General features: G+C 46.3%; 1 protein-coding gene across 1 annotated transcript in view; it reads right to left on the reverse strand.

Moving 5' to 3' along the window:
* Positions 1 to 27,334, reverse strand: part of PIGK (phosphatidylinositol glycan anchor biosynthesis class K) — a 477,281-nt gene that overhangs the window by 449,327 nt on the left and 620 nt on the right. The window lies entirely within an intron of this gene.

The following is a 27,334-nucleotide window of genomic DNA, read 5'->3' on the forward strand; positions in this document are numbered from 1 at the left end:
CCACCAAAAATCCAAGGTTTTTTCTTTGGGTGCTGTTCCTACATGGTGGTCATGCTCACATTGTCATTAGTGATGACAAGTTCATCTTCTATGGTCAATTACGTCCTAATCTTCCATTGCAGCCGTAAGTTAATATCTAAACCTTTCTCTTTTGGCCTACCTTCTACAATAAATGTTATTACCATGGAGTACTCTGGACCATCTCAAATAGCACTCATCCACTCTCAGACTCAAAACCTGCTCATTATGGGGCTCATCGGACAAGAATTCAACCACAGCAATCTCATCTTCCACACTCTACTCGCTATCACAAGGCATGCGTGACAGGAAATAAGTGGTGACATTGGTTCTACCGCAAATGTATTCCAATGTGAACTGGAGTTACTAGCCCCATTTGAATTATGAGCTGAGTGGACACACTACTAATGAGCGGAATTTCACCAGCAGATTTCACTAGCTGCAAACACTGGAAATCTCCTGATGAAAGACTCAGAAAACGTGCAGGATTCAATCACAGTATGTGTAGGAAAGTAGGATCTGGTTACCCCCACGTTTTGCCTGGTTCTAAGCTTTTACTGACTAGTCTGACTGGGATCCTGCTAATCAGGACCCCAGCCTATCTGCTTTCTCCCTTAAATTGTTATGTTCAATACTTAGGTACATCCCAGATTGGATACTCCACCAGAGGTCCCCCAAAGGCTGAAGCATGCATTATGCCACCCATGAGAGACCATTCCAAATGGAACTACAGGCCTGCCATTGCAGCGTGTGTAAACGGGTGCTAGCACCACTTATTAAAGATATAGGTTTCCTATATCTAGGGTCACTGCACCTAAAACCTACAAGTCACCCCTTTATCATTGATTATCACTCCTGAAGGCAGGGTGCTTGGTTCTAAGTGTGAGGGTGCCCCTGCATAAGCAGGACACCCCTACAGCCTATGGAGTCCATTCTCCTGGTTTGTAAGTGAAGCAGCCATATACTATATAGAAGGGCACCATGTAATTACGCGATGACCATCTCAAAACTGGCTGCAACGAATCCTATCATGTTTGGTATCAAACATATTGGAATCATACTCCCACACCATAGACGGTGTGGGAGGTATGATTCCAAGCACTGGAAGAGCCTTCTGTTAGGCTCTCCGTGTTCCTGGTAACAGTCTTCTAGAAAAGGACAGGACAAAATGGTTGCTGCCGACCAGAGACACGATACTGCCCTCCTACTCCTGAGCCAAGCTCGAGCAGAGGAAGACAGAACAATAGGTATCCTGTCACAGGGAGGTGTGCCAACCTCCCAGACAGGATTTAGTGTATTGGGGCCTGGTGGGTGCACTTACCCGCACCACTCAGCCTGCATGAGGGGCACATTTGGTGTCCCCATGCATAGTCTATTTCAAACCAGCTCTGGTGCAAAACTGGACAAAGGACATGGGAGTAACCTCCCTCCTGTCCAGACCCTCCCCTGGAAGGGTGCCCTGAATCGCCCCAACCGTTTCCTTAGGGTACTTAAGGACTTAAGACACCACTTCTTCGACAGTCTGGGCACTCTGGACTTCGCTAGACTCCATTTGGGCTCAACTTAGTCTCCCTTCCACTCTGCTGCATCATTTGTGCCTGTGCACCATACAGGAACCTTCCAAGCCCTGTGGGCATCAAAGACACCTGAAGGAATCGCCCTTGAAGTGAAGGAGTCACTTCCCTGCATTCACAGACACCGCAACTAGGTCGACCGATCTGCTGATCCTGAGCTCCTCCGTACTCTGAAAGGTTCTGCAACACAGGTGGTAGTCCTCCACAGCTCTCAAGGCCTGCCCTGCTCTCTCACCAAGTTTGAGGCCAGTGTCCCTCGTGAGGGTTGCAATAGCCAAACACCTGTGCACCGCGTCAACTTGCAGTTGCAAAGGCTTTTTGCCTTCATTCCAAGAAGTTCTCTAGGCTCCAAGTATCGAAACCTTGAGCATTTCCAGTGACCAGAATCTTCAGGCACACCGCAATGGTTTGCATTGCGGCCTACATCTTTTAGTGAACTGCTTGAGGTCCACTCGCAACTCCAGTGCCTCAGGCCTGTGGGTCCATTTGAGTGTCTCCTTTCTTTATTCTGGCTTCCCCTGATGGCTGGGGGCCTGCCCAGACTCCCCTGCTGGTGGCGAGTCCCCTGGATCTTGCTGGTCCAGACATTGCACCTTCTTCGACTTCGGTGTTGGCTGCATTTGCCGAGGTTTGTTGGTGCTCCCGCCAGACACTGACCCCTCAGCACTCGACATCCGACTTGGGACAGCTCATGGTCCTTCTCAGCATCGCCTTGTCATCACAGCTGCAGAGTCAAGGTCCTCCTCAACTCTCCTGCAACTCCCGACATTGGTGGGCATTCGTCTTCCAGATCTCCTGGGCACTCCTGAGTGGCATAAACTCTGTCCCCTCTGCTTGCAGGTACCTCTCAACTAGAATCCACTTTCGGATTCTACGGGACACTTTCTTCTTCTTCAGCAGTGCCACTTTCCTGAAGTCCTCCATTGAGTTTGACTGCAGTTTTTGACACCAATTCACAACTATGCAACTGGCTTCCCTGGTTTAGGTAACGTGGGTACTACGGTATCCATGGGTAGGGTGGCTCTCCAACCTTCTGTTTTCTATGGAGTTTCTTCAGGGTCCACTGGAAAGGGTCCTTAATCTTTAAAAATCCAACCGCGACTTAAAAGTTGAGTTGTACGGAGCATGCAGTTGTGTTCCCGCAGTGCACACGCTCTAAGTGGGGTCCCTATCTACTCACCTTGGGTGGTTCATTGCGTACCCAAAACTTCTACATCCTCTTGACCTTGTCTTAACCCGAGTCATGGTTCTTACACCACTTTCTTAGTATATGGTTTGGTCACCCCCTTGGGTCCACTTTGTATTCTGTGCTGTTTACTGTATTTCTTGGCAAAGTATTGTGTGCATTGTGTTTATCTCCGTGAAGGAGATAGCTAAACGTGTTAGAGAGTATTATATAATAAATTCATATTTTTATAAATACCATGTGTCGTTCTTTTTTCACTTAATCTAAAGAGCATTCTGGTAAATCAAGCTGCTTTACACTCCTTCTGGACTAAGCCTGGAGGCTGCTCTCCACAGCTACCACTTAGGGAGCTTTCTACGGTTTTCTAAGACCTCTTAAGTCACCATAAGGGTTGTCTGGACTGGTGCAGCGTGCCCACTTATATTAGCGGACATCATCAACCAGGCCAGCTTCTCAAAGTATGTCCAAATTAAACATGCTATTTCCCACAAAACTTGCAATTTCCGTTATGTCCTGGCTGCTGAAAATAGCAGTACTCCTGGTAACAGTAACTCGGTCTGAAAATAACAGGGATTAGTCAGGGCCACTCCTAATGAGGATCTTAGTGTTTGTATGAGATCTGAAAGTACACTTTGCAATTTTATGCATTTTCACTGGCTGTAATACCCGATTTACACCTAAGTCCCTAAAATGTTCAAATAAACAAAAACACTGGCGATCCTTCAGTTTCATAATATCAAATGAAAAGCCAAAGAAAATGAATTAAGATACACTGGTAGTTTTAAAAAAAAAAATCAGATATGTATTCTCTGCATGTAATACATATGTCACATTTCTCAATTAAAGGTTTTAGAAAATACACATTTCTCAGATTTATTTCACACGAACACATACATAGAATAGTCATTTGAGGAAAAAAATCAGATATTTAATACATGGTCAGTTTTCTGCAATACTTTTAATAGAATTACATTACTTCTAGGTTGGAGCCATTCTACACGTTTAAATTACATCCTGGATTTCCTGAACATCACAGACCACTTTAAAACTCACCATCTAGCAAAAGCCAAAATTGCACTGCAACATACACAATGGCTCTAAAATATATTTCACCCACAACCCTTTATCTTTTAGGAGGGTGCTTTCAGCAATCTCAAGAAGGATAAATTACAGTTTGGTTGTTTAGAGCTTAAAGTGTGGTCTGGATTATTCAAGGGCACCTAGAGCGCAGAGCGGTCCTATGAGCAGCCATGCTGCTCGTGACCACCCCACCAAACGAACCTGTTGGTCAAGGTCTCAACTATTAGCTCTGAGGCCAGAGTCCGGCTGCAATAACATTAAGTGCAACCCCGCTTGGCTGCTCAGCAAGCACTTTGTGTGCAAGGACTGCCCCTTCTATATCCACCGTTCTCCCGCTAGCCCTCGAGTATGTAAAAAAAGAGGAGCCACACCAAACCCCCCCACTGGAGATAAAAGCCTATCTCCTCAACTGCCAGTCCCTCCCATGGCACTCTGGTGATATCTGGCGGACCCTAAACTCGAACTCCTGGGACCTGATGTTCCTCACTGAGACTTGGATAAAAGACACCTCTAACCCTGACATTACTCTAGCAATCCCTCCGGACTACCAACTGGTCAGGATCAGCCAAACAGGCATTAATGTAGGAAGAGGGTTAGCCATAATATCACAGACACAATGGAAAATAACCTCCAGGAAACTAGCGAATACTGGCCCCATAGAAGCAATGTACTTCAGTATCTCAGATTCCACGCACTTGATTCTTACAGGTGCACTGATTTACAACCCACCAGGCACCCAGCCCACCTATCTCATGGAGTTACAAGATACCCTTGCAGATCTATCCTTGAAACACCCCCACTTCACCATTTTGGGTGATTTTAATCTACATGTTGATGACCTTTCCTGTGCAAAAGCAAGGTCCCTGGTGGAAACGTTAACAGGCATTAACCTAGAACAGAGAGTACGGGGCCCTACGCACAAGGCGGGTCATACCTTGGACCTTATATTCTCGAATCTGCCGGCCCTCACTACCTTGCCACCACTTCCTATTACCTGGTCAGACCATTTTTTAATCCCGTTTTAATCCCATCTCAACTATGATCCCTCCGCGAAAGTCAACTACAGAACTGCTCTAAAATAAATTCACAAACTCCGGCAAATTACCATGAAAGAATATTTTTCCACCAAAATCAAGACCACTGACAATTCGGCTAAAACATGATATCAAATTGTGAAGGATTTCACTAAACCAGTGGCTCGTGTGTGTCCTACTAAACCCAGTCAAGAGCTCTGTGATGGCCCCTCTGATTTTTTCCATAATAAAATCTCGGATATTTTCTCCTCTTTCAATCCCTCCGAGAGGCCTAGGGAGGAGACTACTCCACAGTACCTGCCCTCCTCTAGGGAACCGATTCTCTGCACCTTCAAACCAATTTCCCTAAACACTGCCCTTCTGAAAATGCAGAAATGCAAATCAGGCTCTCCACCCGATCCGGTCCCTGTCAAGGTGTTCACTTCCCTGGCTCCTGCCATCATTCAACCACTTCTTTCCATATGGAAGACCTCCTTTCTCTCCGGCCCCTTCCCTTCAGTGTGGAAACAGGCCACATTAATCCCCATCCTGAAAAAGCCCAAGGCTGATCCATCAGTATTTAGTAATTATCGGCCCATATCGCTCCTTCCCAAACCTGCAAACATATTGGAAAAAGTCGTACAAGAACAACTGGCAGACTACCTGGAGACAAAAAATCTCCTCCATGACTCGCAGTCCGCCTTTAGATCCGGATATAGTACGGAGACAGCTCTTCTGGAAGTCACAGAGACAATTAGGGAGAGCGTGGACAGGGACGAGGTAGCCATGTTGGTGCTCCTCGATCTGTCCGCAGCTTTCGATACCGTCTCTCACTCCACACTGCTTGACCGACTCCACAATATAGGGATACGAGACACCCCTATGGCCTGGATTAAATCCTTCCTAACTGATAGAACAATACAGGTGTGGTGCCGGTCCTATTTTTCCAAAGCTAAAAAAACCCTTAGTTGTGGTGTCCCTCAGGGATCGGCGCTCAGCCCCCTCTTCTTCAACGTTTATCTGTCACCTTTAGCAGATGGATTAGAGGCACACGGAGTCAGAGTGGCCTTGTACGCTGATGATACTCAGCTAATCTTCACCTTAAGAGACCACTCTGACAATAGACTCGAGAATTTCAAAGCCTGCCTCTCTAATATTGTATCCTGGATGACCCTTAATACCTTGAAGCTCAACACTGACAAAACGGAGGTATTACTTTTTTAACCAAAAATCTCCTCTACCATCGACGATGTGGTGGCCTCACGAGTTGAATCCTCCCCCATCTCCGGTGAAAGTGGCCCGTAATCTAGGCTTCCAAATTGATAATGAGCTGGCATACAAAACTCATATCCACAAAGTGACCTCTGCCTGCTTTGACAAGTTGCGTATGATAAAAAAAGATCTCGCAGTACCTGCCCATGGACTCTCTGAAGACGATAGTGCATGCCCTCATCACCTCCCACCTAGACTATTCTAATAGCCTATATGTGGGCGCCCCAGCCTATCTCCTACATGGGTTGTAGATTGTGCAGAATGCTGCAGCTAGGCTGATCTATAACGTTTCCTACCACCATTTGATCTCCCGCCACTTAAAGAGCCTTCACTGGCTTCCGATAACCTCTCGCATCCAGTTTAAGGCCCTGGTCCTTACCTTCAGGACATTGAACGGGAAGGGCCCAGTATATCTAAGAAGTAGGCTGAAGCTAGTACACTCATCGCGAGCGCTCAGGTCCAACCACCTCCGCCTTCTGCGTCCTCCCCGCTTTCATCGCTCTAGAAAAGAGGCAGAGCCTTCGCGGTGGTCACATCAAAACTGTGGAACTCCCTTCCGCTGAGTATTTGACTGATTGAGGCAGAATCTCAGTTCAGATGTAAATTAAAGACATGGCTGTTCTCCAGCTACTAACGTCGGGGTTCCTTGTCACTGCCGCCCACAGAGCCGGGACGCCCCTGCTGGGGGTAGCTGAACGCTTAACAAATATCAAAATAAATAAATAAATAAGAGGATGTGCAATTCATTGGGGAATAAAGTTGAAGAAACTGCAAACGCGAATATTATTATTAACAAAACGGCCCATTATAAATGCAATGTGCAGAAATAAGTTTAACAAGCATTGGCATAGCCAATAGGTCTCGCCTTTGGGACCTTATAAGTATTTAGTTATGCAGCCCAATATCCTTGGTGCAACAAGATCAAGTGTTGCATGGCTAAACACGTATACGGTCCCAAAAGTGAGACCAATTGGCTATGCCAATGCTTGGTTTTTTTTTGTAGCCATCCACATCTCCACATTTTCACATTTTCGATTTGCTCACTTGGGTCTAACATCAGTGCACCTATCTCAGCAGCCGTTATTACCGACCTCTTTACACTAGAAAGCATCTTGCCAAATTCTCACTTGTTCTCTAAATACTACACCAAAGTTTTTAGCGGGTGATGGTTGCAGAAGTAAATGTTGGTACTAGTTAGAGCGGTTGTGTCTTTGGGTATTTTCACAAAGAACGAAGGCAATCCTGTAATTTGAAATGCGGTGTAGGGTAGTAACAGTAATAAAGAAGTCCATGGGGACTGAGGCATATTATTGGCCTAATTGGTTGTCAAAAAAAGTGTGGAAATAGCACAAACCGCCATGGCCTATCTATTTTGACCATTCATAATAGTTAGACGCTCATCCTGTATTGCAGGCTTCTTGTCTTTATAGAATATGAACAAAGTAGCGATACATTTCTTGCAGCAGCTGCATTTAGGTATTAGTGATGTAAATGTAAATGTAAATTGATACTTGTATAGCGCACTACTCACCCGCAAGGGTCTCAAGGCGCTTGTACGAATACCGCTGTGGAACCCATCCTGGCTTTCCCTGTGAGGCGTCCACTCCTGGGCATCCTTAGCGTTGTGGGGGGCGTTGTGAAGATTAAGCAAGCTATTGCCCAGAGTTGCAGAGTGGGACTCCATGATTGGAATAGGCACCGAGGCGAGAATTATCAGGTCCGTGGAATTTTGAGCCCAAGACCGGCCGAGGCAGGGAATTGAACCCTGGTCCCGGGCTAGACCTCTGCATCAGGGTCTGCCGCTCTAATCATTGAGCCACACTTATCAAACAGCGTGGTGTTCAAACATTTATTGAATGCTAAACAAATTCAGCTTATTTTTCGGCTGGAGAGGGAGAAAATTACACAGTCTGGCGCTGTAAACCGAGAGGGCAATAATAATGCATCATCTAAAATGCCTAGCGGGTCGGATAGCAAAAAGTATCTTGCCATTTCAGTGAAAAAAGAATGACAAATTCTTTATGCCAAGAAGAAAGGAAAGTCGAAATATTTGATAGACAAAGTGTCTTAAATCAAACCTATTTTCAAAATGCACCTAGCGCAAAGATATAATTTTGGAGGAAACAAATCTAATTTTTTTAGCCCAAAGGCAGCCTGGACACTGGGCAAGATGGATCTATATATTGTTTAGAGCCACTTCATTCTTTACCAGAAACATCTGGTATTTAGAGGGATTCAGTTTTAAGCAGTTGACTTATTTAACAGCGTGGAGTACTCAGCAATTTCATAGCTTGGATGTTTAAAATAAATTACATATGATCTGTGTGCAAGCAAAGGGAAATTCACAAACGGGAAAACAAAAGATTAAAGGGAAAGGTTTCAAAGAGCACCTTCGTGGAAGAAGGCTGGAATCTTTCAGAAGGAATTCTAAAATCACCACTTAATAACTTTCAGCAAGGAAGGATTCCTTTAATTTTAAGGGCATTGTGGTTGACAGATCGAGCAAATTCAGGGCACCAACAGCACTAAGGACAGTAATGCACATCTTGTCCAAAACTGAAACACGTACAGCCTCTATTCAGGGAGAAACTAACAACAAAGGATGTAACAGGGAATTGATCTCTACTTATTTTTGAAGTTGGCACATATTAATATATAATATGTCAGATTAAACAACTACTGTATGGTGGATTTGTCTCATGTTTATTTAGCTTCACGTTTAGCCAGCACAAAACATGGAAGCACAATATATGCCTCACAAGTCGAAATATCAAGGAACATGGGCTCCTGTACAAAATAAAATAAAATAAAAGTTTCCTTTCCTGGAATGCAACCTTAGGGCTGGCGGGCAGCTGTACCTTACAGGTCACTATCCCTGTTTTTGTATTCAATCAGAGGTGTTGCAAATATCGACAGGATGCGACTGAAGATTGCACAACGTGACATATTAATATGTAAACTCCATTGCTTGTGCGCACGATACCGCAAGTGCTACCTTGCCGGCGATCAGCTTGCTATAGCGCGCATGCGCGAGCGCTCTTGTGCGCGCGCGCTCTTGTGCGCGTTCTAGGTAGCTGATCGCCGCCAAAGTAGAATTTCTCAGAACGACTTAATGTCTAGGCCGAGACCAGAGAATACACGATCAGGTCGAGACCTAAAAACGAAGTGTGTTACATGCAATTCAGTGATATATAGAAGTGAAGCATGCATTATTGTAAAGTTGACATTGCGGAAGGTGCCATGATTTTAACATGAAGGCCCATAAATTCTGAAATGTTTGTTTCTATGTTTAAATAATTTTTATTGAGGCAACACAAAGAATCCAAATATACATTGCATAGAAGGTGTTGGACCTCAAGGGTCCGAGGAGTCCTTAGCAGTCCAAGTCTCTTCAAATGTCATATCAACAGGAAACCGACCAGCAAGGATACATAGATAGAAGCAGTGTTGCGAATGGAAATTGAACCCCTCCCTGAACCCCTCCCCACCCGGACCCCAAACTCCCACAAACTCCCTTCCCCCCGTTCCCACCTCCAGTGCTTAACTCCACCCCGTTCTGTACCGCTGTGTCACTCTCTCCGACTCCAACCCCAACCAAGTTTCACTCAGGAGGCTGTCCCCTCAGATGTCGTAAGGCGTAATAGGTGGAGGTATTTGGGACAAGAGATCTCTCTAAATTAATTAGCCTAGAGGGACTGAAACGGCTGCCAAAGCTCGTCAAACTGTTCTATATCCACCGCTAAAGTGAGAGACATCTTCTCCATCCCCAGAACATACCACAGCCTATGTAACCACCCTGTGATGGAGGGGAGCTCAGCAGTTCGCCAGTGTGTAAGGATATTTTGCACCGCAGCGCCTAAAGCAATAGCGATCTGGCGTCCCCTACGCGATTTTAGAGGGTACATCAGGCGATTCGGGAGACCCAAAAGAATGTATGCAGGGAAGCGCAGCAGTTCGGTGTTGAAGTGATTGTCAATTCATCTATCACCTCCCTCCAGTAAGAATGCAGGAGCGGACAGTCCCATAGTATATGTGATAGTGTGCCCACCTGCCCACAACCTCTCCAGCAGACGTTCTCCCGCTTGCGGTCTATTTCATGCAGTCGTTCTGGTGTACAGTACCAGTATGTAGATACCTTAGTCATCGTCTCTGTTAGTCCTGTGTGGTATGCGGAGTGGCGGGCCCTGTGCGAAATCTGGTCCCATTCTTTGTGACTGAGTCTTCGGCCCAGTTCCCGTTCCCAGCGTTCCCTGCCCGGGTTGTAAAAGTGTGATGAGCGAGGCTGCAGCAACTTGTAAAGGTCCGATATGAGATTTGCGTCAGAGGTGCGGGACAATAACCACCGTTCGTAAGGTAAGAGCGTCCTGTCTGCAGTTTCCCGCACCTGCGGGTGTAGGGCCCACCCAGTGTCGGACCTGCATATAGCGTAGTTGTCCGTTTACGACAGCGAGTACTCCTGCCTGATGAGTGGGAAGGGAATAACTCCTTCCGGACCGTAAATGTGGAATAAAGTCCTGCATCCCGCCGCCCTCCAGTGCGCGAAAGCCCCCCTTTCCAGCCCCAGAGTGAAGTCCGGGTTATCGACCAGCGGAGTAAGCGGCGAGGGAAATGTAGTGAGCCCCTGCACGGTGTTAGTGGCGTCCCAAACTCGCAGGGGGACCCTCGTGACGAAGGAAGCATACAGGTTAGCCAGGCGGTGGGCTTTACGCAGGAAGAGTACTTCCTGTAGGGGTCGACCCGCCACCGCCTTGGTCCTGGAAGAGCCAGTGCTTGTCCAATTCCCACCGGCTCCACTCCACTAAGTAGCATAATTGCGCCGCCTGGAAGTATTTGCGCAAATCTGGAATCCCTAGTCCCCCGGCCTCCGGGGCTAGCATGGATAGAGCTCTCTTCAGTCTGGGCTTCCGACCTTGCCAGATGAAACGCAAGAGGTCTGCCTGTGTTTGTTGGATCCATCCCACCGGTGGCTGAAGCGGAAGAGCCCTAAATAGGTAAAGGACCTGCGGCAAGACCGTCATCTTAACCGCAGCAATTCTGCCCAGCCAGGAGAGCGTGCCACGGTTCCAGCGTCCAAGTTCCTCCCGGATCTTTCCCCCTAGCGCGGTATAATTGGCCTGCACCATGGCCGGCAGTGTATTGGCCAGCTGGATACCGAGATATGGCACTCGGTCTGACGAACAGTGTAGCGGAAAGAGATCTTGCAAGTAGGCTTTAGTGGGCGGTCTAAGCGACAGATGTAGGGTCACAGATTTATCCATGTTCATCTTAAACCCTGCAATGGTGGCAAAGGTATCTAGTTCCGCGATGCGGGCCGGAAGGGCCGTTCGCGGGTCATCTAGGGACAATATCACATCGTCAGCATAAAGGCTAACTGCATGGCGGAAGCCGCCAAACTTCACCCCCGTTATTTGGGGATTCTGCCGTATCCGCTGAGCAAAGGGCTCCATATATAGGGCAAAGAGTAGGGGCGACAACGGGCACCCCTGCGGTGTTCCCCTCTCGATGGTGAAGCTCCTTGAGCTATATCCGTTCACCTGCACCACTGCTATGGGGAATTTATAGCAATTGAACACTAAGGAGCGGAACTTTTCGCCAATGCCCACTCCAGGTATGGCCAGTGCACTCGGTCGAATGCCTTTCCGGCGTCGACCGCTAGCATCATCCTTTCTCCAGGTATTCGGGAGGCTTTTTTAATAAGATGGACAATCCGCTTGGTATTGTCCACCGTCTGCCACCCAGGTATGAACCCCGCTTGGTCCGGTTCTACGAGCCCAGGCAAATGGGGATGCCAGTCGGGCCGCCAGTATCCCAGTAGATAGTTTGAGATCCAAGTTCAGGATCGAAATCGGCCTATAGGAGCCGCACTTGGTCCGGTCCTTCCCCGGCTTGGGAATCACGGTGACGGATGCTCGCAAGAGATCAGGTGGGATTGCGCCGGGCGTTGAGAATGAGTTAAACAGGCGGGTGAGGATCGGCGCAAGTGTCGTGCAAAATGTCTTGTAGAAGAGGGACGTGTAGCCATCTGGCCCGGGAGCTTTGCCATGTTTAAGTCTAGCAATTGCTGAGATCACTTCCTCGATGCGGATGTCCCTTTCTAGGTACTCCGCCTGAGAGGGCTCCAGCAAGGGGAGCGTGACCGAGTCTAAGTAGTCCGTTGTCGCTGTGTTGTCCTGGGGGTCTCCTGCGTAAAGATCTGCATAGAATCTGCGGAATGTTTCCGCAATATCGGCATCTTCTGCGGCTATCGTCCCTTCTGAGTCAGAGATCTCTTTCACCAGCTGTAGCTGGCGTGCTACTTGGAGTTTATGTGCCAGAAGTCGGCCGCATCTGTCTCCGCCGGTATAGTAAGTGTGTTTTAGACGTAGCGCCGCGTACTCCGCACTGTCCAAATCCAGGGCCGCCAGGAGTTTCCTCGTTACTTTAAGTTGCTTCCAGATCCTGGGAGCCCCTGTACGCTGGTGCATTTGTTCTAGTTCTCGTACTCGCTGGGCGAGCTCGTCCTGTTTGGATTGACGGTCTTTATTTTCCGCCGAGGAAATGGCCAAAAACTCCCCTCTAATTACAGCCTTCATGGCCGCCCATTGTGTCGCCAAGGATGTGTCTGAGTTGGCATTGTGCGATAGATAGTCGTGGATAGCGTCTGTTATGTGTTTCCCTACTGTCTTTCGGTGCAGTAAGGTGTCTCTGAGGCGCTAAACTCTAGGCGGGCAAGATATCGGTGGTAGACTGCGCGTGGTGGAGACCGGCGCATGGTCTGACAATGAAATTACTCCTATCTCCGTCGCCGTAGCTAAGGCGCATACCGGCTCCGAGACCAGAAGATGGTCCAGTCGCGCGTAAGTTTTATGTGCGTTGGAGTAATAGGAATATTCCCTTTCCGTGGGGTGCGTGCGGCGCCAGAGGTCGTGAAGACCTCGTTCCGCCATCTGTTCCCTACACCTAGTGGAAAATGCCCCTGTTTGTGGAGTGCGTTGTGCGGATCTGTCCAGGAGTGTGTCAAAGACCATGTTGAAATCCCCTCCCAGGACGATGTGTCTATCAGGTGTGGTTGCAACGTCTATCAGGGCTGATCTTAGGAAGCGCTCCTGCTGCTCATTAGGGCTATATAAGGATCCAATCGTAAATGCTAGCCCTCCTATCCTGAATCTGTATGCCAACAATCTCCCCTTCTGCGCACTTGTATAACACTTCACCTCTAAAATGTTTCGCCACTAGGATCGCCACCCCTGCTGTCTTGGTAGTGCTGGATAAGAAAAATTGCGTCGGGAATTTGTGGGAGCGCAGCCGATGGCAATCGCGGGATAGCAGGTGGGTTTCCTGTAGCAGGCAGATGTCCACGCGCTTGTTGTCTAAGTGGGATAGTATGGCGCGCCGCTTAGTCGGGTTATTTAGGCCCCGCACATTCAGGGTCAATATCTTAATGGTCGTGGCTGGCATTTAAACTGATGTGATTCTCTGAGCTGAAACTCCGTCTGACCGAAGTGGTGTGCGTGATTGCGGTAAGGGTAGCTGAAACTGGGGCATTGCACTGGACGCCCCCCCTTCCTCCCCTGTCCCCTCCCTAACCCCAACTGCCATGTCCCCAACCTTCACCTCCAGCCCCGGCCCCTCCCCCCCTTGCCCTCTTCCCCCTCCCCTCAATGTGAAACTCCCCATTGCATACCATAGTCTCGTGCCTGTCAACAACCAATGCAGGACCGTAGAAAGTCATCGTAGTGGGAATTGTGGCCGTGGAAACCCTTCTGGCTCCGGCTCCTCCCCCCCAATCAAGTAAAGGAAAGAGTAACTTCTCCCCCCGTGAGTGCTACTTAGGAGGACTCAGAGGTGTCCTTAACGAACTCCTGGACAGCCGCCGCTCGTTCCTGTGCAATTGTTTCCGGGTCTGGCCTGACGTGCCCCCTCGAGCGTCGTCTTCTTCGGGCCCGGTGCCATCCATCGTGAGAGCGTTTTGTGGGGCCGTCTTGAGAGCCATGTGGTGAAGCCTCTCTGGATACTGCTTCTTCCGGGAGCTCGAGCTGCAGCAGGGAAGAGGTGTCGCTAAGAGAGCGGAGTTGATGCAGTTTCCCCTGCCATTTAAAGATAATGCGGAACGGATGGCCCCATGAGTACGGGACCTTCTTGTCCTGAAGAAACTTCGTGACCACTTTGAACGATCTCCGCTTCTGCAGCGTGATTGCTGACAAGTCCTGGAATAGGGCGACTGAGTCACCGTGAAACTGCAGCGGTTGTTTCTGCCGGGCCATCTGCAGAATGCTCTTCTTCAGAGGGAAGTCCGGAAGGTATGCCAAGATATCCGGTGGTGGGGCTGGCGCGCGTCTCGCTGAGCCCACTCTGTGCGCACGGTCAATACAAATTTCAAAGTCCGAGGGCCCCCTAAAATGTCTCTAAAGAGGTCCTGTAGGTAGCTGGTCACGCTGTTCCCTTTTGCTTTCAGCGGTACATTCCGAACACGGATGTTGTTCCTGTGGGAACGGTTCTCTAGGTCTTCCGTGTGGGCTTGCAGGTCTACCTGTTGCTCCTGTAGGCGAAGTACCTCCTGCTGTAGGTGATGTACCTCCTCGTCTCTGGCCTGACTAGAGTCTTCTACGGCTGCCACTCTCTCGCCCAGGCCGTCAATATTGCGGCGGAATTCCTTTTGTTCCCCTGCAAGATCCAGTTTCAACGTTTGGAAGTCATCCCGGAGAGTGTTAAAGAGGGATTCTAGGAACGACCTTGTGATGGGTGCTTCTCCTACATCTTGCTGTGGGGCCGTGGAGTGCGCCGTGGGAGACGTGGCTGTCGGGGTTTTCCCCCCCTTTGTGGCATTTTTGCTGAGCATGTCTGTGATAGTCCGGTTGCCTTTTCTACTAGCGTTGGCCATGTTGTTCCCAAATCTTGTGCCCTCGTCCGGTGCTTGGGGCCGGGTCAGGGGTATGCCTCTGCGTGTCCACCAAGATTCAAGCACCCCGCGGTGGTGTCCAAGAGTTGGGAACGCGGTCGGCCCCTCCAACTCCCTACTGCACCCCGGCCTGTGGCAGCCCTCCGCCAGGTAGGTGTGTAAGGCACCCCTGGCCCCTGCGCTCTCGATCACCCCTGTCCCTGCGGCTAACCCGGCCTCCCGCCGGGAGCTCGATTATGCTCCCCGAGTGTCTGCTGCCGCTCCCCTTAGCTCCTCACCTCACTCTCGTCTGCCGGCGTGGTGCACCCTTCTACCTCGGTGCCCAACACAGGTTCAGACCCGATCCGTTTCTCCGCCGTTTCTACGACCTCTTTCCTGCGTCCCAAGGGGCGTGAGTCACCGTGTTGCTCCGCCGGCTTCACTGCCCCCACTGCATGCCTCGTCCCCCCCGGGGGGAGCACTGTGTCTGCCAGCCTTATTCACTCTTGGCTGCTGCGGTCCGAGCCAGGTCCGACCTTCTGGGCCTCGCTACTTGTCCCTTCTGTGCCACGTTAAGGCGAAATGTTTGTTTTTAACTGTAAATGATCAATGTGCAAGATGTTTTAGACGCTGCAATTCTGGAAGCTACAGTTTATTAGTTAATGAATACATATTCGTTGTATTAGAAGACTGATAGTGAGATTCTCACCACAAAAGACGCAGACGACAGGGAGGATGATTCACAGGAAAATTTGAGAAACAAAAGTTGATGTGCCGCAAAATCAAAGGACGATTCTACTCTAGTGAGAGGATTTGGAGAAAATCTGTTCCTTATGAGCGTGCTGAAATATTATTGATCAACACGAAGAAGAAGAAAGAATATTGATGCTGCAACATAGAAAACACGTGCTTATATATGTGCGTATTCCTAGGCTAGTGACATAACTTTCTTTCGCAGAGCAAATTAGACGTGTCTCCTGTCCCAGACTCTGAGAGGAGACTGTACTGAGTTTTCTTAGACATCTCTTTATGAGGAGTCTCAGCTGACTTCTTAATCTGCTGTTATGTGAGCTGAGAATACTTTCCAGCTTATTCTGCTAAATCCTCATGCTTATGCTTGATTCTCTAATCAAAACCCTTCATGGGAATATGAACTGACCCCTTTAATTTCTCACGCATTTATCTTAATTTAGCTTAGAATATTGAAGTTTCTTTAGGGAATGAATTTGTAATATTCCATTGTATTTTTGCTTTATTTTGATTGACTGAATTGGCTTACCTTACAATTAAATATTGATTTTCTTTTTTTTAACAATCATTTTATTTTGTTTTAAGTAAAAGAAAGGAGCATACAAAAAACATGACATTGAGCAACATACAGAGATTCAAGGTTCCAATACATATGTCATCAAATGGAATGGAAGAAATTGTTAGAAAATACATAGGGAGAAATGATCTAAGTTAGACATAGTCAGTACAGATTTGTCGCCTCAGGCGTCTAGGTAAATGGTGCATCTTATTCTCAATCTACTTGTGTTGGACTGGGACCTGTATGAAAGCTCCTATAGGAGCGCCATACTGCCCAAATCTTCTGCCACTTGCGAGGGCAGCCCCTCCCCTGATATACCGGCTTCCCACTTATCTTACACCAGTCGAAATCCCGATCCCACTCCCTCACCGCCGGAGTTGCGGCCCTCCCCATAGTCGTGCAATATTTTATTTAGCTACTATAAGGCCTAATTACAGCCAGATCTTGGCATATTTAGGTGGTGGATCATCTCCCCAGATATGTAGAATGCATTTCTTCACTGTTTTGGGGGGGGGTTCTGAAGTAACTTCCCCTATGATTCTGTGTATGGCAGTCCAAAAGGCCTGAAAGGCTGGGCACATCAATATCATGTGGAAGAAAGTTCCCTCAACCCCACAACCCCTAAGACAGAGGCCTGTTGGGGAGCGACCCATGAGTTTGAGTGTTGTACATGAGTAGTAAGAGTGGTGCAATATGCACATGGAAAATTAGTCAAAACCCAGCATTTATAGCTACTTCACAAGAGGTCCCCTGCACCTCTTCCCATTCTCCACCGTCACAGTCTCCAATATCTCCCTCCCAATCGGACCTCAAAATGGTGAGAGTATTGGGAGAGTTATTCCATAGCTTTTTAAAGATCAGGAAGACTGTCTTTTTTTAATGCTTCAGTTAGGATTTTATCTTCTAGGGAGGATGAGTCCAGGAGGGGACTCCCCCGGGAGATATGTTTCCCAAGGGTATGTCTGAGTTGGGGTTATCCTCAGATATACCTCTTAGGTTCCATTCTTTGAAACCCTAAACGTCACAAACCTGGGAAAATGCATCGCTGTGCCGTAATGGGGTCATGTCAGTAAGCTTCCCTCTCCAACCCAAGAAGGAAGTAGCCGCCCTCCATATTTGAGCTACTGTGTAATTAAATATTGATTATGTTAATCTTTAATGACAAACTTTGAGATTCATACATTAATAAAGAATGAGAATCTAAAGGACTTCAAAATAAACCCTTTAACTTAACTCTTTTTATTAGCTAAGCTAAAAGTAATGAAAATTGATTAAAATGTATATTGAATTCAACTCCTTATATCTGAACTAATATCAAAGATCCATCCCCATGTAGCTTGGGGTTTATGATTGATGAGTAAGTGGTGGTGGAACCCAAGTGCTGCAGCAGAACCAACTTGGATTCAATATCATTTCTAAAAAGTAATACATGTCAAATGGTCCACTGCATTCTTGCATTAAGAACTACACAGCGTTTAATACTCGGGTGAGAGTTTTGAGTTTAAAAGGATGCCAGGTTTTTGCTTCTGCAGTTTTTTAAAAACTCATGTTTTAGTAGTTTGGGAAAAGAAAATGTATTGAATTATTTCAGGATTAAACGGACCAAAGAGGAACACAATCATAAATGATGTTTCACACCTTAGAGAAGAAGGGCCTTACAGTTGAATGTGTCAAGATTAAGCTTGCAGAAAATAGTATTCGATATTTAGGGTACGCAGTCAGTGAAGAAGAGGGTGAAACCCAAACCCCTCTCTTATACATGCTATTGAAACGGCACCTTCCCCGAGGCAAAGGATGAGGTCTGGTAATTTTTGTGAATGGCTGAATTTTATGCTAAGTACATTCCTGGGTCTGCAAGTAAAACTTGCAATGTTAGACGAGTATTAAAAACTAGATCAGTGCTCAATTGTTCTAAAGAGTACCAGAGGATTGTCACTTTTAAAAGAAAAAGCCACTGCACAGAAAATATTTGACGCTCAAGTAGAGCATATTATCCAGCAAATGCCAGCAACATTAAAAGGACTAGAGGCAGTGTTACCTCAAGTTGCTAAGGTTGAAAAGGACTGGATCATAGTTTTTGCATCACATTCAGTATCTCCCACAGAAAAAAGTACTCTGTAATAGAAAGTGCAACCTTTGCCTGCGTTGGGCTATCAAACTTTTGTTGAGGTTCACAAATATTTGTTTGGGCTCTCAAACGTTTGTTTGGGGGAGAGGAAGTCTGAGTGTGAATCTGGCAGCAGAGTTCTGTAATGGCAGATGTCCGGTCAGTTGTGTGTTGATTCAGACATAGAGTGAGTTGCCGTAGTTCAACTTGCTGATGATGAGGGCCTGGGTGTGCTTCAGACGATGGATCTTAGTCTGTGGTGGGACTCTTTATTATTTTTCATATACATGTATACCTTTCTACGTAGTTATGTATGTATATATTTATTACTCTACTCCTACTGTAGAGAAAATAAAACTTTCAACTCTCTCCAATTCAGTAATCTGTATTATCCTATACCTATTTCAATATATCATCTGCCTCCACTCTCAGGCTTAACCCAAACCTCATTGTACCACTATGAGCTACCTAAAAACCCTTTCCAGTATCTTCCCTCCTTTATCCCTCCATTGACTCAACCCAAATCTCATTTTACTACTGTGATCTCCCTAATAACATTTTCTAGACTCTTACCTCCTCTATTCCTCCTTTGATTCATCCCAAACCTCATTTTACTTCTATGACCTCCCTAATAACACTTTCTCGATTCTTCTATCCTTCCTCAATCATATTCAATCCAACTAAAAGACTCACATATCCACTGCTCGAATTAACAACTAAGATTTCCCTATACTAATCCACCACTAACCCACTTTCGGTTATGGAGAAGAACGCCTTGTCAGGGGTAGTAAGTGTCATATAAATATAATTAGAATGACAATTTTGAAAAAAGAATAAGGAATGGACACGCACAACCAGTTGATCAGAGGTTGAAAACGTTGAAATGTTGTCGCGTGCAACCGGGGTTGAGCTGTCTGTACCAAACAGCTTGTAGATCAATGATAAAGGCGCAGCCCCTAAATAGGGGTTGTCCCCCAATGCATTGGGGGACAACCCCTATTTAGGGGCTGTGCCTTTATCATTAATTTTGCAAAAAAATCACACTCCTCACGAATGTCAGATCTACCTTCACAAGTGTCAGGTCTGAGTAGTGTTCTTCTTTCTTATATAAACAAAGCGATACGGAACAATCGTGGAAATTACACGAGTGGGCCATCTAACGGCAGAGACTATTAGTGCATGCAGTACAAACTCTAAAAATCAAATAAAACACTGACATGGGACAGCTTTAGATCTGCATGCTGTCATGCAAACTCTTCAAACCATGAGCACCCCACCACTTTGTTCGATGGCTCACAAAATCCCTTGGTGACCACACACAAATATTGCTAGGACGCCTTCGCGATAATTGGGAAATGAAAGTCCAGGAAATAGTCAATGATAAAGACTGGGATACAATCTTACAATTCAGAAAAGGGGGTGGTGATGAACAGAGTGTCTGAATTAAGCAGACCACTCTTACCCAGTCCAAAGATCAGGGCTTGATCCATCACCGTTATTTATCTCACTGCACCATCCCAGCTCAGAACCTGGCTATATGCAAATCAGTCTGTCCCTGGCCCAGTGCATCATGGGAACAGGGCAGACTAAACTACCAAGCCAATTCTTCACCAGAAAGGAGACAAGCTACCGGGGGGGGGACTGGGTAAGAGTGGTCTGCTTAATTCAAACACTCTGTTCATCACCACCCCCTTTTCTGAATCATTTTTGTCCACCATAAGCGTGGAAGGGTATACTCAGATGTGAGTCCCTAGCTCATTGCACCATCAGGATTCAAGCAAGCCAGGCCGAAGACGACTGAAATGCCAGAAACCGGTCCCCGGTAGCTTGTTTCCTTCCCAGTATAAGAATTGGCTTGGTAGTTTGGTCTGCCCTGTTCCCATGATGCACTGGGCCAGGGTCAGACTAATTTGCACACAGCCAAGTTCTGAGCTGGGATGGTGCAGGGAGCTAAAAAACGGTGATGGATCAAGCCCTGATCCTTGGACTGGGTAAGAGTGGTCTGCTTAATTCAGACACTCTGTTCATCACCACCCCCTTTTCTGAATCATTTTTGTCCACCATAAGCGTGGAAGGGTATACTCAGATGTGAGTCCCTAGCTCATTGCACCATCAGGATTCAAGCAAGCCGGGCCGAAGACGGCTGAAATGCCAGAAACCGGTCCCCGGTAGCTTGTTTCCTTCCCAGTATAAGAATTGGCTTGGTAGTTTGGTCTGCCCTGTTCCCATGATGCACTGGGCCAGGGTCAGACTAATTTGCATACAGCCAAGTTCTGAGCTGGGATGGTGCAGTGAGCTAAAAAACGGTGATGGATCAAGCCCTGATCCTTGGACTGGGTAAGAGTGGTCTGCTTAATTCAGACACTCTGTTCATCACCACCCCCTTTTCTGAATCATTTTTGTCCACCATAAGCGTGGAAGGGTATACTCAGATGTGAGTCCCTAGCTCATTGCACCATCAGGATTCAAGCAAGCCGGGCCGAAGACGGCTGAAATGCCAGAAACCGGTCCCCGGTAGCTTGTTTCCTTCCCAGTATAAGAATTGGCTTGGTAGTTTGGTCTGCCCTGTTCCCATGATGCACTGGGCCAGGGTCAGACTAATTTGCATACAGCCAAGTTCTGAGCTGGGATGGTGCAGTGAGCTAAAAAACGGTGATGAATCAAGCCCTGATCCTTGGACTGGGTAAAAGTGGTCTGCTTAATTCAGACACTCTGTTCATCACCACCCCCTTTTCTGAATCATTTTTCTCCACCATAAGCGTGGAAGGGTATACTCAGATGTGAGTCCCTAGCTCATTGCACCATCAGGATTCAAGCAAGCCGGGCCGAAGACGGCTGAAATGCCAGAAACTGGTCCCCGGTAGCTTGTTTCCTTCCCAGTATAAGAATTGGCTTGGTAGTTTGGTCTGCCCTGTTCCCATGATGCACTGGGCCAGGGTCAGACTAATTTGCATACAGCCAAGTTCTGAGCTGGGATGGTGCAGTGAGCTAAAAAACGGTGATGGATCAAGCCCTGATCCTTGGACTGGGTAAGAGTGGTCTGCTTAATTCAGACACTCTGTTCATCACCACCCCCTTTTCTGAATCATTTTTGTCCACCATAAGCGTGGAAGGGTATACTCAGATGTGAGTCCCTAGCTCATTGCACCATCAGGATTCAAGCAAGCCGGGCCGAAGACGGCTGAAATGCCAGAAACCGGTCCCCGGTAGCTTGTTTCCTTCCCAGTATAAGAATTGGCTTGGTAGTTTGGTCTGCCCTGTTCCCATGATGCACTGGGCCAGGGTCAGACTAATTTGCATACAGCCAAGTTCTGCGCTGGGATGGTGCAGTGAGCTAAAAAACGGTGATGGATCAAGCCCTGATCCTTGGACTGGGTAAGAGTGGTCTGCTTAATTCAGACACTCTGTTCATCACCACCCCCTTTTCTGAATCATTTTTGTCCACCATAAGCGTGGAAGGGTATACTCAGATGTGAGTCCCTAGCTCATTGCACCATCAGGATTCAAGCAAGCCGGGCCAAAGACGGCTGAAATGCCAGAAACCGGTCCCCGGTAGCTTGTTTCCTTCCCAGTATAAGAATTGGCTTGGTAGTTTGGTCTGCCCTGTTCCCATGATGCACTGGGCCAGGGTCAGACTAATTTGCATACAGCCAAGTTCTGAGCTGGGATGGTGCAGTGAGCTAAAAAACGGTGATGGATCAAGCCCTGATCCTTGGACTGGGCAAGAGTGGTCTGCTTAATTCAGACACTCTGTTCATCACCACCCCCTTTCCTTTTCTTGGGATACAATCTTGGCATATCCAGCATCCGTTTCTAGAAATACTGGATTTAAGCTTTTATTAAATGTTATGTCTTCCATAGAGCGTACTTTACGGGTGCGAAGATAAAGGATTTATTTCCAGGCGCAAATGCTTGCTGTCACTGGCCAACTGCTGTGGTCATGCCAATCATTATCCCAATTTTGGAGGATGATCTCTTCACATTTTACTCAAACTACAGGACACACTGCATTACATAGTTGAGAGATTTTTGCCTTATGGTCATTACCATTACTATTATTATTAAGAAAGATACAATTACAGTGCGCTTCCTAGATTTTGCTTTAATCCTTGTTAAACACACCATTACGTTACACTGGAAAGCAAGTGCACCACCTCATGTTTTCCCAATGGTGCCAATTGGTCATAGTGTAGGCTGAATCAGATAGCAGGACACTCCATAGAGAGGTGGTCAGGGGCCTTCAAAAGAGTCCCCACTCTCAAGGCTGGGATTCCCTGTTTATTCGTTTTTAAATTTGGTCAAAGATGATATCCTTCTGCCTTGACTATGGTACTGGGATAAGAGGACTTCCACTACCTTGCTATACATTTCTACCATATCTTAATGGTAAATCACTGACCCTCCTCGCAAAGGTGTTTGCCCCTTCCAGTTTCAATTTCCAGGGGGCAATAGGAGTGGCAGGTCCCCCCTGGCTTAGACCCCTAACTGTTACATTCACAATCGTCCTACTGCTTAGCTCTCCACTGTTCCCTTTATACAACTACTCAGTTAAATATACGTGCAAATATACCTCGATTGCATCGCTTCTTCTACCTACTGACATTTCTTCTACCTAAATATACCAACTGATCATATACGTTTTAGATACACGTTGACAAATGTTTACTCCCTGTGAAAATGTCACTAACCTCACAGGCTATTATATGGACTTTTGCTATTAAATCTGTTTATCTACTGAGATATCATGCATATACACTTAATGTGTGTTTTCCTTGGCCTCGTTAGCATCTGTTGGACACTCCTGCTGACCATGCACCCTGTGTGATGAGTATATACTGTTTGAAAGATCTCGCATTACCAAAGTAACAAAAAGTAAAACTTACATGCAAAGAAGTATAGTTACAATTTTTTTTGTTTCTTTTTAAAAACGGGACAACTTGAGATTTTTGACTATATGCATTGAGCATTGCCTACATTTGTAGAACCATATTGCAGTTTCTCAACAAAACTAGTGGCATAGACTCGTACAAATTGTTTTACCTATTTGTGGATGTAACAATTCAGAAAACAACAAATCTAATCCAATCCCAAGGTACGATGTTGAATGATGACTACATGTCATGAAGGACTGCAATGCTCCAGTTATGAGCTTGTCTTTTACAAATCACTGTTTTCAGGTGTGCATCCTGAGTTTGATATCCTGAAGTGAACTAGACCTACAGCTTCTGGCATGCCCTCTGCATTTAAAAATTAATCCAGGACCGAGTTCTTGGTGACAAGGAGTCATCAAGCAACATCAGTTAAAAATGCTTCCGATTAGCAAAGCCAGCAAGCGTTTCGAACTTCAGCATCCAAGATGCTTCACCATTATCAACTAATAAAATGTATTCTTATCGAAATTCGAATCCGTTTTTCTCTTAATTACAATCTGCACCCAAAGCATGTAACCAGTGGAGATTCCAAGTCAAATTCACTGAGCAACTATTATCTTTCTAAGTTACTTCAACCTGCACTGGGGTTCTGAAGGAAATAAAACAACTGGACAACTTTTCTGATTTTCTAGCAGACAATGAGCTCCTTCAACACTGCCAGAAACCCACACACTGCAAGGCACCACTATCGGCCAGTAACCCCATTCTCTGTATTTGGGGATTTCACCTGCAGATTTACTTCACAGTGTCTTTCTCAAACAAGAACGCCCTTGGACAACCGGAGAAAGAAAAAATCTTGTTCAGAGAGTACCAATAACATTGATACTAAAACATGGCTAACCTAGCCCTATCAAACCTATCCTCGATAGTGCCTTAACTCACATCAACAAGGTCACGGGCAATTGCAACTCCTGCATGGTCTCCTTGATCAAGGAATTTGCGACCCATCAAGATCAAATACAGCAAACCCAAAGCCTCTTGCCTCTGGCACTCCAAAGCCCTCTACGAAGAAAGGAAAGATATCAAAAAGTTGGAGAAAGCCTGGTGACAAGTACCCTCACTATTAAGTCTAACAAAGCTTCATGCTGTGAGACAAAATTCTAAGAGACACATCTTTAAAGCGAAGAAATCAATTATCAGATACCTCCCGGATATGACCAAGAACAAAATGAAACAACTATTTGAGGTAATTAATCATGCCAACAACCTACCCTTCAACCCCCCATTTAAGGCATCTGAGACCCTATGCAATAACCAAATAAATTATCATCTCCTTTCCGGTCAAACTTGACAACATAGTAGAGGAGAAACTGTCTTGCAAGGCACTGAAGTCATGGTCTTCATTCTCCCGAATCTCAAAGTCAGATCAACTACTAACTCTATCCAAGGTGAAACTCTCCAACCATCTTTGCGAGGAGAATCCAGGCTCCATCAGCAAATCCCTAGCTAATCTGATTGTCCCCATTTGGATAACCCTGTTTAACTCATCCCTGGATCAGGGCGTGCTCCTGGACTGTCAAAATGTATCCTCTCTTAATAAAACACTCTCTGTGCCCTGACAACTTTAACAGTATATACCCAGTATCCACCCTCCCCTAGTCAAGGGGATTTAAAGTTGTGTAGCCTCCAAACTGTTATCCACATTCAGGCAAACAACCTAATTCCATCAGTGCCACCTCAGTGAGTCTGCAATTCTGCAGATTGTGGATGTCACCTACTGCATCCTCACCAAAGGTAACTACTGTCTACTAGTGCTCCTAAAACCTATCTGCTACGTTTGACATAGTCAACCACCATGCTTTGCTAGACATCCTGAAGCATGGAATGGGAATTGATTGAGTCACACTTAAATGGTTCACCTCATATCTAACAAACCTCTCCCAAATAGTAAAAATTGAGAATGCCCACTCAGATACAATCAGCCTGCAACAAGGAGTACCCAAGGTTCGAATCTCCCACCACCCCGCTTCAACCTCAACTTCTAACACCTATGCACGATCCTACAGTTCTCTTCCACCTGTAGCCTAATGACACCCACATCTACCTGAAGGTCACATGCCCGAAAGATTTCACCCACCTACCAAACTTCCTGAATAGAATTCAAATTTGCATGGCACAACCACCTCAACCTAAACCAGGCAAAAACAGAATTTCTTCTTATCTCACCAAAGAAAGCTAACTCTTTAATCCAAAAATGTATGGGCCTCCTGCCAGACACTAACTGTCACAACTCCATCACTTAACCTCCAGAAACGTATCTACTACAGCTGCTTTGGGGAATCAGGAACCTAATCTAGGCGCAAGACCTTAAATCAGCTGTCCGGGCGCTTGTTCTGTTCAGACTAAACTACTGTACTGCACTCCTTTACGTCATTTCCAGAGTGCCCCAAGGTCCACTCAGGGCAGTCCAACACACATCACCCGCTTTGTAACAGGACACAAGAAATTTGATCACATCTCTCCGATTCTATAATATCTTCAGTAACGTCCTATAGAGGCGAAAGCCCAATTTAAAACTGTCAGCAACACCCATAAAGCTCTTACCTCCTCTTTACCCTCGTACCTCTCAGAGAAACTGAAAATCTCAGGCACTAATCAAGACTCAAGAAAAGTTCAAATCAGTGCTTTAAATGGGCTGGTACTCACAGGTACTGAGTACAGGCACTTCTTATTTTTACCACTCCGAGTACAAGCACTTCTCTGCTGCCAAGAAGAGTACCGGTACTCATAAACAGTAGGCGCCTTGGCAGATAGTGGTGGTGACCTATCTGACAGCCAAGGCACTTCTTTAGCAGTGACTCGTGAGCTGAGCCCCGCTGAACTATTCAGCGTGGGTTCATTTGCGTAACGTCTGGTGTTCATTATCCTGCTGTGTTGCAAACACAGGATTAAGGCAGCCAGGTGACGGCACAATTAAGAAATCCAAAGAAGGTAACGAGGTAAAAACGACTTTAATCTTACCTGATTCTTTTGCTTGAGTGTCTGCTTATGTTTGTATGCCTGTGGGGGGTTTTGTGGGAGGACAATAGTGAGAGAAGGGCGAGGGTGAGATTCGAGACACTCTTGGGAGGTATATCAAAGGAAATCTGTGGAATGGTGTGTGGAAGTGTGTGTGTGTGTGTGTGTGTGTGTGTGTATAGTAGTGTGCCAAGCAACACCAAATAACAGTATGGAAACTTCAAATATTATAAAATAAGGAAATGTTAAAACATCACAGCGATAGGCTTTCATTGGGTGTTAACCTATTATGTTTATAGAAACCCATTTCTCGTGTGTTTTGGTACGTGCTGCAACTAGTAAGTAAGTCAATAAGTAACAGTATGTCTTGCTCTAAGTCCCGCCCCTAGCCCCGCCCACTTGCCCCATTTAAAATGAGTACCTGCACTATTTTTTCCCCATTTAAAGCGCTGGTTCCAATGCTTCTCTTCTAACCCCCACCTCTAAGAGTGACCAATACATGAACCAATCTTTCCCCAGAATCTCTACAAGCATCTGGCCTCTGCCTGTCTACGTCATGTCACCTTCAAAAACCACTGGAAATTGTTCTCTTTCAATGACACCTGGTCTGCAACACTCCTACCTTCTCTCGCTTTCTCCAATCGCATACTAACATCAACCTGACAGAATGTTGTATTGTGTGCTTTTCCACGAATTTGCACGTATGTGTATAAATTGTAACACAGATGTGTTACGAGTTTTTAAGTGATATTACTACTGTACTGTTGCTTACCTGTTGTATTGTTTTAATTGAGCACCATGGTGTTCTGTTGCTATAGTGCTTGTTGTGTTCTGTGAGGCATTCCACATTCACTGGATGGCAGCAAGATCTATAGCGCCTGCTTACGCTTCGTGGCTATTAATTCAAAACCTTGAAGATCAAAGCTTGCTCATCGTGCTCATTATTACTACTTGGATACAACATAGAACTACTGATGATCCTCACAGCTTACTACACCTCCCGCTTTTCTTCATTGCTTTTTTGCGCTA

The sequence above is a fragment of the Lissotriton vulgaris genome, chromosome 1_1 (assembly GCF_964263255.1).
Source record: "Lissotriton vulgaris chromosome 1_1, aLisVul1.2, whole genome shotgun sequence".
In the NCBI taxonomy this organism is placed as follows: Eukaryota; Metazoa; Chordata; class Amphibia; order Caudata; family Salamandridae; genus Lissotriton; species Lissotriton vulgaris.